The following is a 15,962-nucleotide window of genomic DNA, read 5'->3' on the forward strand; positions in this document are numbered from 1 at the left end:
GAAATGTAAAGCGCTACTGCCATTGCTATACACACATCCCTCTATATTTGTGGCTTTGATTATGCACGGATTGAATTAATATGTTCTCTCTAGGAATATCTAGGTCCTCCGGTGCAACTCTGTGGTCAACTTTAACCAAAGGTCACACTGAAGGACCTGGAGATTCCTCGACTAGGCATCCGTAGCTGCCCCAGTGCAGTTCTACAGTCAATGTCTGGCAGATGTTAACCAGAGAGTCGCACTGGAGGACCTAGAGATTCCTAGAGAAGTGTTCTCTCAGGTAAAAAAAAACCATGGTGCTTTTTGTTCTATGCGGTTTTTGCACATTCACGGGGGCCTTGTGCCCCTAACCCTAGCGAATACGGAGGGGCGCGTGCCCATTCCCTCTGCGCTGAGGGCGATGGGGCTGGAGGGCAGCCACATTCCCCGAGAGAGGCTTCTCCGCCCGCCCCTAGGCCGCAGCTTGGCAGTTGCCATAGTAACCCCAGGGACTCCTCCATTTCCCGGTCTCGCTCCGAGCGGCGACGCGTTCTCGCGAGAGTTGGAGGGGGCGGCAGGCGGAGCGGGGCAGTGAGCTCATTCCCAGGCTCTGGAGAAGAGCAGCGAACGGAGGCTGCAAAGGAGGAGGAGGAGGAGGCGGCTCTTCTTCCTGCAGCAGGAGCAACTTTGTTGGGTGAGTTCTGAAGGGGAGCTGAGGCCGGCGTTTCCTCACTCCTCACAGTAGTCTCTCTGGTGGCATCCACACTGGATCATTAAACCGGTTTGAGAGCGGGTTAACTATCCAGTGCGGACGGTATAAGAAACACGCCCCCTCACTTCCCCTTCTCCGCAGACCTTGAGTTTTCTGAGTGGTGCATTACATGCCCCACGTATTTCCTATCCTTGAACCAGGAGGGTTTGTCCTCTTCCTTGGCAGCAGGAGGATAACAGAGAGGACAGGGCAGGAAAAGGGAGGACACAGGCCAAAGCTCGGAAAGCCCTGGTTACATTGGAGGACCTTTTTTGGGGGAAATTCCTCCTCCTGGAGAGGAGGCTGAGGATGGAGGACAGGTCCTGGGGAAAAAAGGAAGAGGACCCAAGTCTGGTCACCCCCAGAGCTAAACACACTCCTATAAATGCTAAATTCCTGCTTCTGGGTCCTGCTCAAAATGGAGGACCTCTTGGAAAAACCCTCCTGGACAGAAGGTTGAAATGGAGGACAGGTCCTGGAAAAGGAAAATGACAAAGTCTTTTCACCCCAGAGCTGAAAACACTCACATAAACATCAGTCCAGGTTTCTGACTTCGGTTCAAAATGGAGGACCTTTTGGAATTCCTCTTGGGGAAATGGAAGACAGGTCCAAGGAAAGGAAGAGGACCAAGTCTGAAAACTCTCATATAAATATCAGTCCAGGCTTTGAGTCCTGCTCAAAACAAACTCCAACTCCCAGAATTCCATAGCCTTGAGCCAGAAAAGAGTTAAAGCGGTGCCAAACTGGGTTATTTCTCCAGTATGGATGCAGCCTCAATGACCTTGGGCGAGTCACATACTCTCAGCCTCAGAGGAAGGCAATGGCAAAGCTCCTCTGCAGAAACCTTGCCAAGAAAACGCCATGATAGCTTTACCTTAGGGTCTCCATAAGTCAAAAGTGACTTGAAGCCACGCAACACACAGACAGATATAGAAAATCTGGTGGGAGCTTTCTTTCCCTGCAAAGACTGTGCTCAGGCAGAGAGTCCTTGCTCACCCTGCCCCCAATTTAAACAAGAGAAGCAGCAAGATTCACTTGGCTTTCCTTCGCCTCACCCTCTTTCTCTCTCTGCCTCTTGGTGATTCCTTAGATTCATCGCCTTTCTTCCTTCCTCCAGCAAAAGGGAGGGGAGAGGACTCATATATCCCTCCCCAAAAACCTATTGAGTAAGTTGATTATTTTTTTTCCTGCAGGCAAAACTGAGAGACGCTGCAGTGAGAAGAAGAAGAGGAGGAAAGCGGCAGTAGCTGTGGGATTTGTGCCTATATGCTTCCCTCCCCTCCATGAAGGAATTTGGGGGGTGGGGATGAGTCGAAACAGTCCTGATGCAGCAGAGAAAGAAGGGGTAAGTTACTTGTTGAAAATAACCAAAGCCAAGCCAAACTCCCAAATCAAGGGGGAACATTGCATAGAAATGACGCATCTTTGCCTTCTCCTCAAAGGCTAGGCGGTGGGGATTAGGTGTGATCCCCTCTCACAACTTTTTCCTTTATAGATCCGAAAGGAATTTTGTTTTTCTTTAACCAGCTCTGAATGTGATCAGGCACATTTTTGGTGGCCAGTTTTCCCCGTTGCCGGTTTGTTCCAAGTCAACTTAGACACTGCCGGAATAACTAGCTAATTCAAAGGTAATGCTGTGGGGGATATGCTGCATGTTTCTAATGTGGGAAAGGGAGTGGAGGAATGAAATGGAGTTTCTGTCCCTGGAGTTCAGAGAAGCAAACAAGGGATGCCTTAAAAGTGGATCTTGTAGAACAGGTAGGAGGAGGTGGTTGTTTATTTTTAAATCAAAACCATAAAATGAGGTACAACTGTGTTTTATTTTTTGGTTTAAATGGCCCATTTTTGGTGCCATGGAAGGAACGTGATCTATTTTTAACATTAATATGCATCTGTCCATTGGGTGATTGTGGAATGTGTTCATTTGCTGAGGACTACATTTGTCTGCATTTAGGAAAAAACAGGACAGAAGATGTTTATAAATAGGAAATTCTCCTTGTCTAACCTTGACTGCTGCTGTTGCTGTTTTGTGTTTTACAACATACTCAGACTTCTGGTTTGTTTGTTTTCTAAATCACTCCTTTTGTCTAGGATGATTTTAAAAATACTTTCCAAAAATCCTTTTGATTTCAGAGACACTAAGCTTGAATTTGTACAGTGCACAATTTACTTTTGGAGTAAAGGTGTTGGATTTCAGTAGGTTCCTGGCTTGTCTGGATGAATACAGTCTGGTTCTTCCTCTTTAAATTAGTGTTTTCATGATGAAACTGTGACTCAGACCCTTCCCTCATTCACCAAAGTGAATCTTGTTTGTGGCGTGTGTTCACTTTTTTGCATATAAATTGTAAACATGTTTTGCAAAAGATTTTGTATCTTGCTGGTTATGCAATATCTCTATATATTTGTTGGTAATTTGAAGGCTAGTCATTGATTTTGGATGTGTGCAGGTCAACAGAGCCATGCCCTGATCTGTTCTTGGTGCATCAGCTAAAGTGGGAATTTGTTTTTTGATAGTTTATGACAGCAGTGGTTAATTGCAAAAATATTCTAGATTGTTATAAGATACTATTAATATACTAACGCATAGAGTATAACCTTAGTCAAACTTACTATAATTTAAAATACTGTTGTCTCAGTATATGTAATGTGGCAAAAGCTCTGTGCCTGCCATTCTGTTAAACAAGTATTCCTTTTTTCTTTGCATAACAAATCACTGGAGTTGATCACTTGTTGGGAAGTATAGTATGTGGATATGTATTGGATATTGCTTCCTTTCTCCCCCCCCCCCCCCCCCCCCCCAAAAAAAACCCTTTTGCATTTCTTGATATGACTAGATGTAAGTCAAAAAGCTTCATGGATCATGATGCTAGGCCATCTCATTACTTACAGCAAATCAGTGTTTGGATACATTTAGAGTTAATCTTCCTATGTAGTTTGATTTTTTATCATTTATATTAGCTGAAGATACAATGGGATTGGATCTAGCATTTTAACCTGTTGGCAGAGTGTATTCCTAAAGCAGAATTCCACTTGGAACCTTCTCATGGGTGGGAAGAGTTCTCCCGCCTTTTGGGATGATTTTTTTGCGGGTGGGAGGGACATAGGGGGCTGTGGAGAGAGTGGGAAATCCATAAAATCATCTCCTCTTTCTTGCCAGGATTTGTTCCTGACACATTGGTGTAGAAATGCATCATAGTCAGAAGGAAAATGCTGGTTCCAACTGATGTCTTGACTATCTGTGCCAATTTTCACCAACTTGGTCTCCTCCAGGAGTTTTGAACTAAGCTCCCATCATTCTTGAATATTGATCATGCAGGATAGCTAGGTTGAAATCCAAAACATATGGAGGGCAACCACCTAGAGAACCACCCAGTTATCTTTGTAACTGGATTCCATTACAGTTAGTTTACTAAAGTGGATGAACAAAGTATTGAGTAGTGATTTTTTGATTCCTCCTTCCTTTGAATTGCTGATGAATTGGATCTTTTTGGCAAAACTTATTTCTGAGATGACATCAGGCTTTGGAGGTCTTTGGAGCCTTTGGCCCACCAGATGTTTTTTCCTATAACTCCCATATTCCAGCCAGCATTGTCAGTAGTCAGGTATTATAGCAGTTGAGGAGGGCCACAAGTCCCCCTGTACAGTATCTAAGTTTTGTGTAGGTGTTCTCAGGTGGAATACCCCAATATTTATTTTAAATGTAAAATTCAAATGATAATACTATTAAAAAGCCTTTTCAAACAATCTGTGGGCCTACGGTTTTGGTTTTTTTGGGGTCATATGTACCTCCTGTATCTAGTACATGTACTCAATAAAAAAGCAATTTTACAGATATCCTAATATTGAGATAATGCTTAATTTTACTAAAATATTGTCTTGTGTGGCTTAGTGCTTCTGTATGTGGAACTATGGGGTTTCTTTCTTTCTTTCTTTTTTTTTTTTTTGTATTGTACATGGAGAAAGGCAAACTGAAAAGCTGGGAGACAACCATTGATTTAGAACACCATTGATTTAGACAGTCTGCAAGAGCTGAAAGAGGGAGCAGGGATTGCCCCCCCCCTTGAATTCCTTTTGTATTCATCTTCATTTATACTACTATAGTATTTCTCTTCTATGAAAGAGAGGCACAGTTTTCTCCATATCAATAGTTCAGTCTTTGCACCAAGGGCCTTGCTGCTTAATATTCACTGCTTACAGGATATTCAGGATATCCCACTGGGATGTAGAAAAAGCCCGGGTGTTGTGTTTAAAAATGTAAATCCTGCAGGTTGGATGGTTTTATAAGAGTTGTTTTCTTACCACCACCTCTGAAACTTCCTACAGAAAGTTGGTACTGTATTGCCTTTTGATAGGTTATCAAAATACTTGGTTAGTGGTGTTTTGGTAGTCTCTCAGTTTACGAGAAGGTCCTGTGAGGTTGCAGCTACTGTACACACTTTATGAAGTTTAAAAAAATATTGTAAGTAGTGACCCATAGCTTTTGTCTTTTTAGAATAGAGATTAAGATTTACAAGCATGGTGCACATACCCATTTTAAATTGGCCCAGTGGGGATCTACTGTGGTGCCATGTGCTGCCAAAGCACAAAACACTAGGTTAGAATTGATACTAGTGTGGATTGGATCCTTTATCTTGGGGTTGTTTAAGAGCTCTCTGGTTGCACTGGTGAAAATATTGCATGTGGTGGGCATAACTGGGGTCTCATTTTGGACAGGGTCCCCCCACTGGTGGACAGGAGCACTTGAAACACAGTATTAGAGTACCCTGTTACCTTTTATTTTTAAGTTTTCAGAAATATATAATTTCTGATATAAAATTTCTTAACTAAATCACCATTAGCTTCTCTGAGCTAGAGAAAAATACGTTTTCATTTGTATTTTGGGAGATTTTATCCCACAATTTGTTGACTAACCTTATATATACAGTCCCCCATCCCTGCCTATCACTTTTGCTTGCTATGTGTCAGTTTTGTCTTCAGTTTAAAAGGAAATTGAGTATAGTGTTCCAGTGTGTTTGATGGTTCTGGATTTTCTTAAAAAATTAATTGTATGCTAAATATGATTCTATAACCAGAAGAAAGTATGTGCCAGATTGTTCTCAGTTTCATGTTACCAGGGTGATATGTCTCAAAGGCTTTTCTTTAAAAGAATCTCTGTTAATCTAGGTGACATTCTCTAGTTGGTATTTATTAAATTGTGGCTTCTTTGTGTTAATTCATTTTGGGAAACAGAGCTGCTTTTTTGAAGCAGTTCTTTAGTAACTTTAACTTTCTGCAAGTGATAGCCCTAAATAACTAGTGGTGATTTCTTAATGATTTCTATCATTATTTTAAAACCACATAGTGGTATTGGTGATAAGATCTCCTGCTGCTCTTCAATGACAGCAAGGGAAATTGTATCCATTGTTGCATCTGTTTTTAGCTTTCTCTAGCTATTTTGTGAAAATAACTTCTATTACTGTTTCTGCTTCTGGGTTCTTGATGGTAATTAGTTTCTGTAGCCCTGAACTTTTTCATAGATGCTGTAAGACAAATCTTGTTTTAAATTATGAAAATGATACCTACCCAACTCATGCATAATAACTGTGTAGGTATTCCCTGAACAAAACCTCGGAAATGTAACATTCTGGAAAAAGTGATTTTTTAAACTGATTATGGGTTCTTTGCAGGGGTACTTTGGGTGTTCCCTAAATGGGTTGGGTAAGATGTTTGCACAATATGTGCATTGAACATGACTTACTTTATTTATCTGAAGTCTTTTAAAGCAGCTTACAGATGAAAAAAGACAGATGCTGACCTCAGGTCTAAGACATAAAGAGACATCATATGTACACAGTGATGGCGAACCTATGGCACGCGTGCCAGAGGTGGCACTCAGATGTGCCATCGCCCCAACACAGAGTTTGCCAGAGTTTGTTACTAGAAAGCCAGAGGGACATGGCACTTTGCAATAAATAAGTGGGTTTTGGGTTGCAGTTTTGGCACTTGGCCTCGAAAAGGTTCACCATCACTGGTATAGGAGATGGGGAGGAAAATGGAAAACAAAAAAAATTCGGGAACCAGTTCGTAATATTGTAGATCTCATGATGACCAGCTGGGTGACTGATAGCAGTACTAGCTAGGTTGGAAATAGTTCAATTAAAGGAGCAAAAAACCTAACTTTTTCTACTGAGCCAATAGAACTGGCCTACAGTTGGTCCTCCATATTAGCAGGCTTGCTACCCGTGGATTAGAGTATCCGTCGTGCTTTAATTGAGAATAAGGGGATATGAGGTCCTGTGATATTTGCTATCCACAATCTGGAACAGAACCCCTGAGGATATGAAGGGATGCCTTTTCCTCCTCCTTCTACAGGTTGATGGCATGGCTGCTGGATGTTGCAAGAGAAGCAGAATCTGATTAAGATGGTATCTTAGGAAGGTTGATGATAGATCTACTTTCTTTTTCTGCTTCTGCTGCATCTGAAGGAACAGCTGCTAGAGTTATGGCAAAATGGGCTAGAACATTTAAAAATGTATGGATTTACATTAATGTCAGCCTATAAATAAGCATTGCACCAGGTTTTCAGTTACTGAGATACAATTCTGATGATCCTTGATGAGATCTGTAATTTGTTTTAGTTTATCTGTAAAAGAAGGGAGCCTCTCCTACTGTGGTATTGTTAAGATTGACAGAGAAGCTCTGAGGCATACTATATGTGTTGTAACCAAGCACTTATCTTGCATCAGGAATAGACCTTTTTCTTAAAGATGGATAACACGACCGGAAGATATTGCTAACACACATGGATTATATCCTACATGACAATCAGATAGTTTCCTTGGAATCAACATTTCCAGCTATGCTGGTTTTTCTTAGGAGAGATGTGAAGACATATCTTTTCAACCTGGCTTTTAAAACTGTATTTGTAAACTGATGATGATTTTAATATTTAGATTTAACTGTTTAAATTGTTTTTAGTTGTCTGCTGGTTGCCTTTAGCACTTCTTTTAGTGTAAAGCTGGATGGAAATTTAATAATAAAAGAAATAACAAAATATCAACAATTGTGAAATTTCCTAAGATGCCTCAGTGGTGGTTTAATTTTGATACTATCTCAGATGCCAAAAAGATGCTGCAAAGAAATCAAATTATACTATCCCTGCAGTCCTAATAAAAGTTACCCATAAGAAGCCCAAATACACATAGCTTCTACAGTAAACCGCTTAGTACATTGGTAAGCGGTATAAAAATGTACTTGCTACTTGCCTCTACTACTTGCTATAAGCAAACTCAGTTCATTTTGGTTGTAGTTCATTTTACAAAAACTCAAACCATTAACTGACCCCAGTAGGAATGCATGTAAGAAATAAACATAAAATAAGCATTTAAATGTTTTGTCAAGGATTTCTCTTTAATCAGAGTTGTCAATTTGACAATTTCAGCAAGTTCAACTATCTTCACCAACCAATCTTCTTGAGTTGGAATAGCAGCTTCCTTCAACCTCTGAGCATAGACAGTTCTCACTGCTGTGATCATATACACCCGTCCCTCCACATTTGCTGGTGTTAAGGACGCAGAACCCCCATTAATGTGGAAAAACCATAAATAACAAAAACACTATGTTTTTACCTGAGAGAACACCTCTCTAGGAATCTATATCCTCCAGTGCAACTCTGTGATCAGCATCTACCAGACATTGACCATAAAATTGCATTGGAGGAGCTACAAATGCCTAGTGGAGTGATTCCTCTAGGAGTCTGTAGGTCCTTCAGTGTGACTTTGGTTAAAGTGGACCATAGAGTTGTGCTGGAGGACCTGGATATTTCTAGAGAGAACATACTAATAAAATCCATGAATAATCAAATCCGCAAAAGTCAAAGCAGCAAATGTGGGGGGATGAGTGTATTGCAAAGTCCTTCCATAATTCTTCTCCAGAGCATCATTCATCAGTCCCAATACGAAACTTTCTGGCTTCCACTGAATTTTTGTCTTAAAAGTTATCTTTCAACATTTTGTGTATGGAAGTCCAATATTTCTGTGCTTCGCTACGAGTCCACTACATATAACAAAAAGTTCCAACTTTATTCTTACATTTCCAACAGGTATTTGCACTATTTTAAAACATGTTTGTTGATTTAGATGGACAGAAATACCATCTGTACATCATGGGCCATTAGTGGTTTGAGTGTAAGACTGTGCCTCTGGAGACCAGTTTGGCCATGGAAAAAACAACTGGGTGAACTTAGGCAAGTCACACTCTCAGCCTTAGAGCAAAGCACTGGTAAAAAAAAACCCTCTGAACAAACCTTGCCAAGAAAACCCTATCTTAGACTTGCCTTAGGGTTGACATAAATTGGAAATTACTTGCAGACACACAACAACACATCATTTTATAAAAACTATCTCTTAGATAATTCAGTGTAAATTTCATACCTTTTGTCCACAAAATTTTTTTGGTAAGAATGATAAGCTTGGTGGTAAAATGCAAGCTTTCATACAAAAAGTCCCTGCTTCAGTCCCTATTATCTCCTGACAGGGCTCAGAGAGACTTTTGCATGACCTGAAGAACTGCCAGTCAGAGTTAATGGTACTGAATAAGATAAACTGATCTTCTGGCTTGACAGAAGGTAGTTTTCCTATATATTCCTATCTGGTGAATTAGTAGTTGAGAGTAATGGACTTTTTGGCTCTCAGATTTTTTAGGGAAAACAAATTAAAAATATGGATGGATACATTGGAGCGATGATATAGTGTTGCCCTCCCCAGTAGGCAGAAGCAAACAGACGTTTATCCTCCCACCCATGTTCCTGTTAACTGATTTGTCAATCATGGACTGTCTCCTAACCCTGGTCTCTAATGTACGTAATTGTAAATAGGGATGACTTGTAGGTTTAGCAGCCAGGATGCAGGAACTGGAAGTGTGGTATTGATCCTAACAGAGCAGTTATTCAGAAATAAGTTCAACTTGGTTCACTGGTGCTTCTTGCTTGGTTTATAGATTTAGGAGTGCAGTGGGTTTAAACATTAGTATATATTTAGGATATTTTCCTATTGTTTGGATTTTCTCTGAAATTGTATGGATCCTTTTTTCCCAATAAACAGGTTTTTCAAATAAAGTTTCACTTAGTAGTAGTAATATTTACTGCTCTGTCCTTCTTTTTTCTCCTCCTTTCAAGACTGTACATGGTTTGACATTGATAACAGGTGTGGAGAGACCCCAACCAGATTGATAACCTGAGACAGTTGCCAAGCAGAATAAAATGATGCTATAGACGCAGTGTGTTGTAATAGTTTGAGCATTGGACTACAATTTTGGAGACCAGGGTTGTAATCCTTGCTCAGCCATGGAAACCTACTGGGTGACCATAGGCAAATCACACTTTCTCAGCCTCAGTGGGAGACAAAGGCAAATCCCCTCTGAACAAATCTTGCCAAGAAAACCCTTTGATAGGATCACCATAAATTGGAAACAGATTGAAGGTACACAACAACAATAACAGGGTCTGTTACCACAAACCATGAGGTTAGCCTTTTTAGTGTTTGATTAATTCTGGGCATTTACACTAATATTGTACTCCTTTTGTTAAACTGGCATAGATACTTATTGCTCTGTTTCCCCCCCCCCTTTTTTTTTTTGAGATATGTGTAGTTGTGTTAATATACACAAACCTGGCAGGCTAAGTAATTAATAAAGTTGTGAGGACAGCTTTAAGAATGAACAGGAAACTTGGAGTGAGTGAGAAAGAGAACAAATATTTATATAAAACAAATATTTATATGTTCTTGATTTTCCATCTTGCCTGAAGTTACTGAAGCAGATTGTTTGACCATGGGCACATCTACTGCCCTGCTTGGCATTCAACTGCATGCTTCTGTAGTGTGGTAGTTGAGCTGTGTTTGGTTCTCTTCAGTTTCTGTGGAATTTATTTTGTTTTAAAAGATCCTGTTTCTTGGTTTTGTGACCACTGTTTTAAAAAGCTAAAAATTAAGGCAATAAAAATAGAGAATATGAATGCAACATTTTCTCATACTTATCAATAGATACTGAAAATCTGTCTAAAAATATACTTGCTTTTGCCTAAGGTCACCTGGTAAGATATTACCAGGTGATCTTAGTTTACCTAATTTTCTGCCCGGGGGGGGGGGGGGGGATGCAGCGCACAAACCGCGTGGTTTCCTGCCGGTGGAAAAAGAACCCACAAAAAGTGGGTTCTTTTTCTGCTGTGGTAGCGGCATAATGAGTGTGTCAGTGGCACACTTGTTATGTAAGTACCGCACGGACGCCACGCGGCACTTACATAATGATGGCGGTGCCCATCTGTACAGGGCGCCGCCATTTTGATGCCCTCGTCACGTGCTAGGGTTGAGGCACATGTAGGTGGAGCGCCCTCAGCCAACCCCTAGCATATGATGAGGGCGCCCCATAGGCCCATCTGTACCGGGCCTAACAGAGCAATCCTAAAGCTTCACAGGCAGATCTCCATGAGTGACTGGAGTATGTGTGGCAATTTTTAAAACAATGGAATTCACAAATCAAAACTTTTATTGATTACAGTGTGAGTTAAAAACATCTATAGAAATCAGAAGTTTAAGCAGACTGATTCTGAGGCCTCACTGTGGAATGGAAAGTCATTGGATTCAAAATGACTAAATCACTGCATTCTGTGTCATGGCCTGCTTTTGGCAGGAACATTACCAGTAGTTGCCTAATACCAGTAGAACTTTCCTTGGGTAACTGGAACTCCAAATGGAAGGACTTTCATTGTGCTGGTGACCCCCTCCTTTGGTTCAAGGGGGCTTCCATGTCATTTCAGCCTCTACCAGCCTACAAATTTAAGATTCAGTATTCCACTGTAAAGTTTATCATGCAATATGAGTCAGGTCTGTTCATAGCATTCATGGATACACATTTTTTCTGCAGAACATAGTTCATAATTTTTTAACTCAACTTTTATTGATATAGCGACATCAAAAAGCCAGTGTAACTCAGGCATGCAGTTAGAACTCATTTTGAAGGCACTTTACTCAGGGGGGAAAGAGTAAAAAATTAGGCTGTTTCATGTTTGACGTATAGATTTTGCTTTAGTAAATGGTAATTAGTAAATGGGCAAGTTCCCCTGTCTCCTCCAGCAGTGCCTCACTGTTGCTTGGTGCTCCCAAAACTCTTTTATGCAGAAGGATGCTTCAGTGTCTGGTATGCAAACAAATCAGTGTGAAAAAGAGTCTTAGCTCCTCTGAGTCCTCCAAAGGATAGGTGGCCAGCTTGCTGCAGTGAAAATGGGAGAAACAAAGAGCCGTTGTGAGACAGGCAACATGGTCATTCACAGGTAGTGATTTCTTCATCATCCACCAAAAATTTACTAGAACATACTGGGATGTATCAATATTGAAAATAGAATGTGTTCAGTAGAATGGCAGCAGTGTTATAAATTGGCTACTGCTTGGTGTGGTGATTTGAATGTTGGAAAAGGACTCCAGGATATCATGGTCCAGATCCCTGCTGAACCACACGCTGGGTGATCTTGGGTAAGTCACACACTTTAAGCATTAGAGGAAGGCAAAGGCAAACCTCTTCTGAATAAATCATGCCAAGGAAACTGTATGATAACGTCACCTTATTTCAGAGTTGACTTGAAGGCATGTAACAACAATAAAAAGAAAAAACCTTGGTTCCTCCAATTGCATTCAAAGGTTCATTCATAGAACAGGTCTTTCTTGCTTTGCTTGAAGGTTGAGGAGCTCTCTGGAAAGTATGGGAGGTAGTTCCAGGAGAATAATAACATTATGAAAGATCAGTTCAGAAAAGAGTGTTTCTTTAATTTATTCAAAGTATTTATATCCAGGGTGAATTAATAAGAAGACCATCCCTGTTCCCAGGTTGTTGTTGTTGTCGTCGTCATCATCATCATCATCATCACACCCTTTCCCCAAAACTGGGACTCAGACCAGCTTAGAGTTGAAAAGACATGGCAGAGCAGGAAAAGGGGATGGGGAAGGAAAAGGATAACAAGAAAAATTCAGGCATCTGTTTCATGCAGTATGTAATATGGTTATAATAGTCAGTTGTGATAAAAGTAATGTGCTCATACTTAGAAAACAGGCATTGCAAGCCACCAAGAATTAATGTAAATATAGATTTGATCTTTTTTACATTGGCTTTTGTTACAAGGCAGTTTGCTTCTCTTCTTTAGAGGTCTCAAGGTTTCATTGCATGTTTAGACATGGACATAAGATATATAAAAATAAATTACAATGAATCACTTGTTTTTGTGCCACCAGGCACAACAGAAAATGCTCAGATGGAAAATTCTGTAGCTGTGGTGTCAACCCAAAGAATGGTTTTCTTTGCCCTTATTGCTTAGTTAAGATTAATGGATGTCATTTTTAAGAGGATGCACACATAAGAAAGGAGTCAGTATTCCATTTTTGTCCTCTCAAAACTGTGACCAGATTCTTTACAAAGCTACTATGGGCAACCCTCAGGAGCGAACACACTGCTGCAGTCTATTTTGTCTCTAAATAATACTCAGTCTAATTAGTAAAACTTTAAAAACATACCAAGGATTTGTCCTGTTGTCCATATAGTACAGTAACATCTAAAATCCACATAACAGTGATACCTTTATGGATCTAACCAAAATGCACAGTATGCATGCTGCAAGCTTTTGAAGCGCCATGTACTTCATCAGGCAAAGGTGTTAAAAATTGTACAGGGGTAAAAATGATGTTAGTCATAGGCTTGCATTTTGTGAAGATGTTGTGATTGCTGTCCTTAGTTTAGATGATATGAAGGGATATACATGCAGGCCAGCCCCTCCCACTTCTGGCCATGTGGGTGCTGGGGGATTCTTAAAGTTCAGAGAATAAAATTTAAATTCCATTAGCAAGACAAAAAGATACTCCCTTTGAGATCCAGTTTATCTCTATCTTTTGGTTGCCCCAATAAAAGCATCATTGTTCTGTGGATTCTGGATGTTATGGCAAAACTTTGTGATTCTGAGGCAATGTGAATTACGATACTCACTTCAAACTGAGGGGGTAAGAGAGAAGTACTGTACAGTATGTCAGCATTGGAGAGTTGTTTAAGTACTATACATCCAAAGTAGCAAGATGATTCCTAGTTGTTTTGCTCCCTTTGTCTGCGTAAGTTGCTGGTGGCATCTAGTAGCATCAGTATCTTTTATCTTTAACAATGGTCTAATTGTTGAACCTGCAATCCTGCTTCCTTTTAGTTCTTTGTATCTTTAATACAGTATGTCTTTGCTGCATCATTGTGCCTGCTTCTGCTTACTACTGTTGGAAATAGTGTAGATGGAAGTATATTTTCAGAAGAATTTAGTCATTTCTTAAAGAGCTTTCAATTAAAATGTATTTTGACTATGTAGTTACAAATATAAATTACAAGTTACATTTGTTTTTCTTGCTTATCAAAAGCTTTGCTTCTTGGTAATACTGTATCACTTCTTTGGTGCTTCATGGGGGGGGGGGAGCCCTGGATCTTATGATGCAATGGATACTATTTAAATAATATTTTAGAGAACACTGCAGCAGTAGCTTTTGGCTGTGTTTCAGTATGTGGGAGTTTCATGCCTGTTCTTGCAGTTAAAGGCTGTAACATTAAGCACGTAACAGTGCTCCTCAGTGCATGGATTGTGTGCATTTGATCATGCTAATAGATCACACATTAGGATTAATTGATGCACTTGCATGGTTTGGTTAACAGTAAATGATGTCTAATAGTTTTGTTACTAGGAATTTACAAAAGTGTTGCTAATTCTTTTTAAAGAATCATTAGAAAGTGCCATATATTAAAATAACTCTGAATACTTAATCTAGCCTTTCACTTGAAGCTATTATTTTTGGTTGAAGGCACTCTTATTAGCCAGATGCCAATCGTAGAAAGTAAAGTAAATTACATATAGAAGTTTAGAAATGTTTCTCCACTACATGGTAAATATATACTAATAGTATTTATGTATTTCTTTCTCTCAGCTAACAGATGAATTTGTCTTGCTAGAAGTACAGGTGTGTTTGCATGCAAAAGGTATAGCTTTAATGAATGTTGATTAGGGGGTTCAGATATGGAGTTGGTAAACGTAAATCCCTGTCCCAGTTCTTTTAATTGACAAGAGATTGTTTCTACTTCCTCTCTCTCTTACCCTTGTTTTGAACTTATTCCATACCAATCTGTTTAATTGACTAACATATTTATGTTGGAAAATTGGGTATTTTTTTCTCTTTGTCACTGTGTAAACTGATGTGGAGGCCTCCTCGCCAAAATGCATAGAGGTAGTCTGCGATACAAGGATTGGATTGAGTCTGGTCCCTGGATAATGTTAACAACATATAATGCATTGCTTTGCTACAAGAAGTGTGATAATAAAGTAGGACATAATTTTATCCAGTGGTAACGTGGCTCAAACTTGCTGATACACTTGTTATTTAACAGCAGTACAAACTATAACAGGATTCCAAGATAATCCGCAAATCATATTAATACTTCCAGTCTTAAAAGACACAGCTCTACAATATTCATAACGGCATAACATATATTGCCCAGAGCTGAGCTCATTATGCTACATATACAGTATCTCAAACAATATATAATCAAGTTTTAGAAGACCCCCCTCAGTCCCAAAATACTCTATATTTATTAGCTTGTGTATCCCCATATTTTCTATGAATTTTAAAAACTATGAAAACAATACCACAGTAGTCTCCTGCTTATTCAACAGGTTAGGGACCAGAGCATTGTTAAATGGTAGAAATTGTTGAAATGCGGAAACCATACTACTGTATATTATATTACTACATATGCCCCAATATATGAATAGCTCTACAGTGCTGTATTGTAAACACATGATGACACCATGAATGACTTCTACAGTATGCAATACACAGACTGAACAAAAAGATGTCGGAGGGAAAAGCAGCACATAGTCGCAAAACTGTTGTGCAAATGTCATCTTTTTTGTAGGAGGATAGTCAGAAAAGCTAAAGCACAGAACAAGTGTTTGCTAAAGAGGTTAAGAACAGTAAAAAGGGCTTTTTATTTGCTAGGTTATGCCCGTAGCAAAAGGAAGAAGGAAATAGTAGAGCCATTGCCTGGAGAAGATGGCAAAATGCTAATTGGGGACAGAGAAAAGGCAGGACTGCTCAACACCTTCTTTGCCTGAGTCTTCTCACAGAAGGAAAATGGTTCTCAACCTGATGAAAATGGAGCAGATGATGCAGTAGAGGAAATGCAGTAAAGA

The 15,962-nt window shown here is 39.8% G+C and overlaps 1 protein-coding gene across 4 annotated transcripts in view; it reads left to right on the plus strand.

Annotated features, from left to right (window-relative positions):
- Positions 1-549: 549 nt before the first annotated feature.
- SIPA1L1 (signal induced proliferation associated 1 like 1) overlaps positions 550-15,962 on the plus strand; it is a 244,171-nt gene continuing 228,758 nt past the window's right edge. For all 4 annotated transcript variants that reach the window (XM_042453490.1, XM_042453517.1, XM_042453499.1 and 1 more), the window contains exons 1-2: positions 550-673; positions 1,924-2,075. The gene's annotated coding sequence lies outside the window, so the exon portion shown is untranslated. The remainder of the gene's footprint in view (positions 674-1,923; positions 2,076-15,962) is intronic.

This window comes from Sceloporus undulatus, chromosome 1 (genome assembly GCF_019175285.1).
Source record: "Sceloporus undulatus isolate JIND9_A2432 ecotype Alabama chromosome 1, SceUnd_v1.1, whole genome shotgun sequence".
Lineage (NCBI taxonomy): Eukaryota > Metazoa > Chordata > Lepidosauria > Squamata > Phrynosomatidae > Sceloporus > Sceloporus undulatus.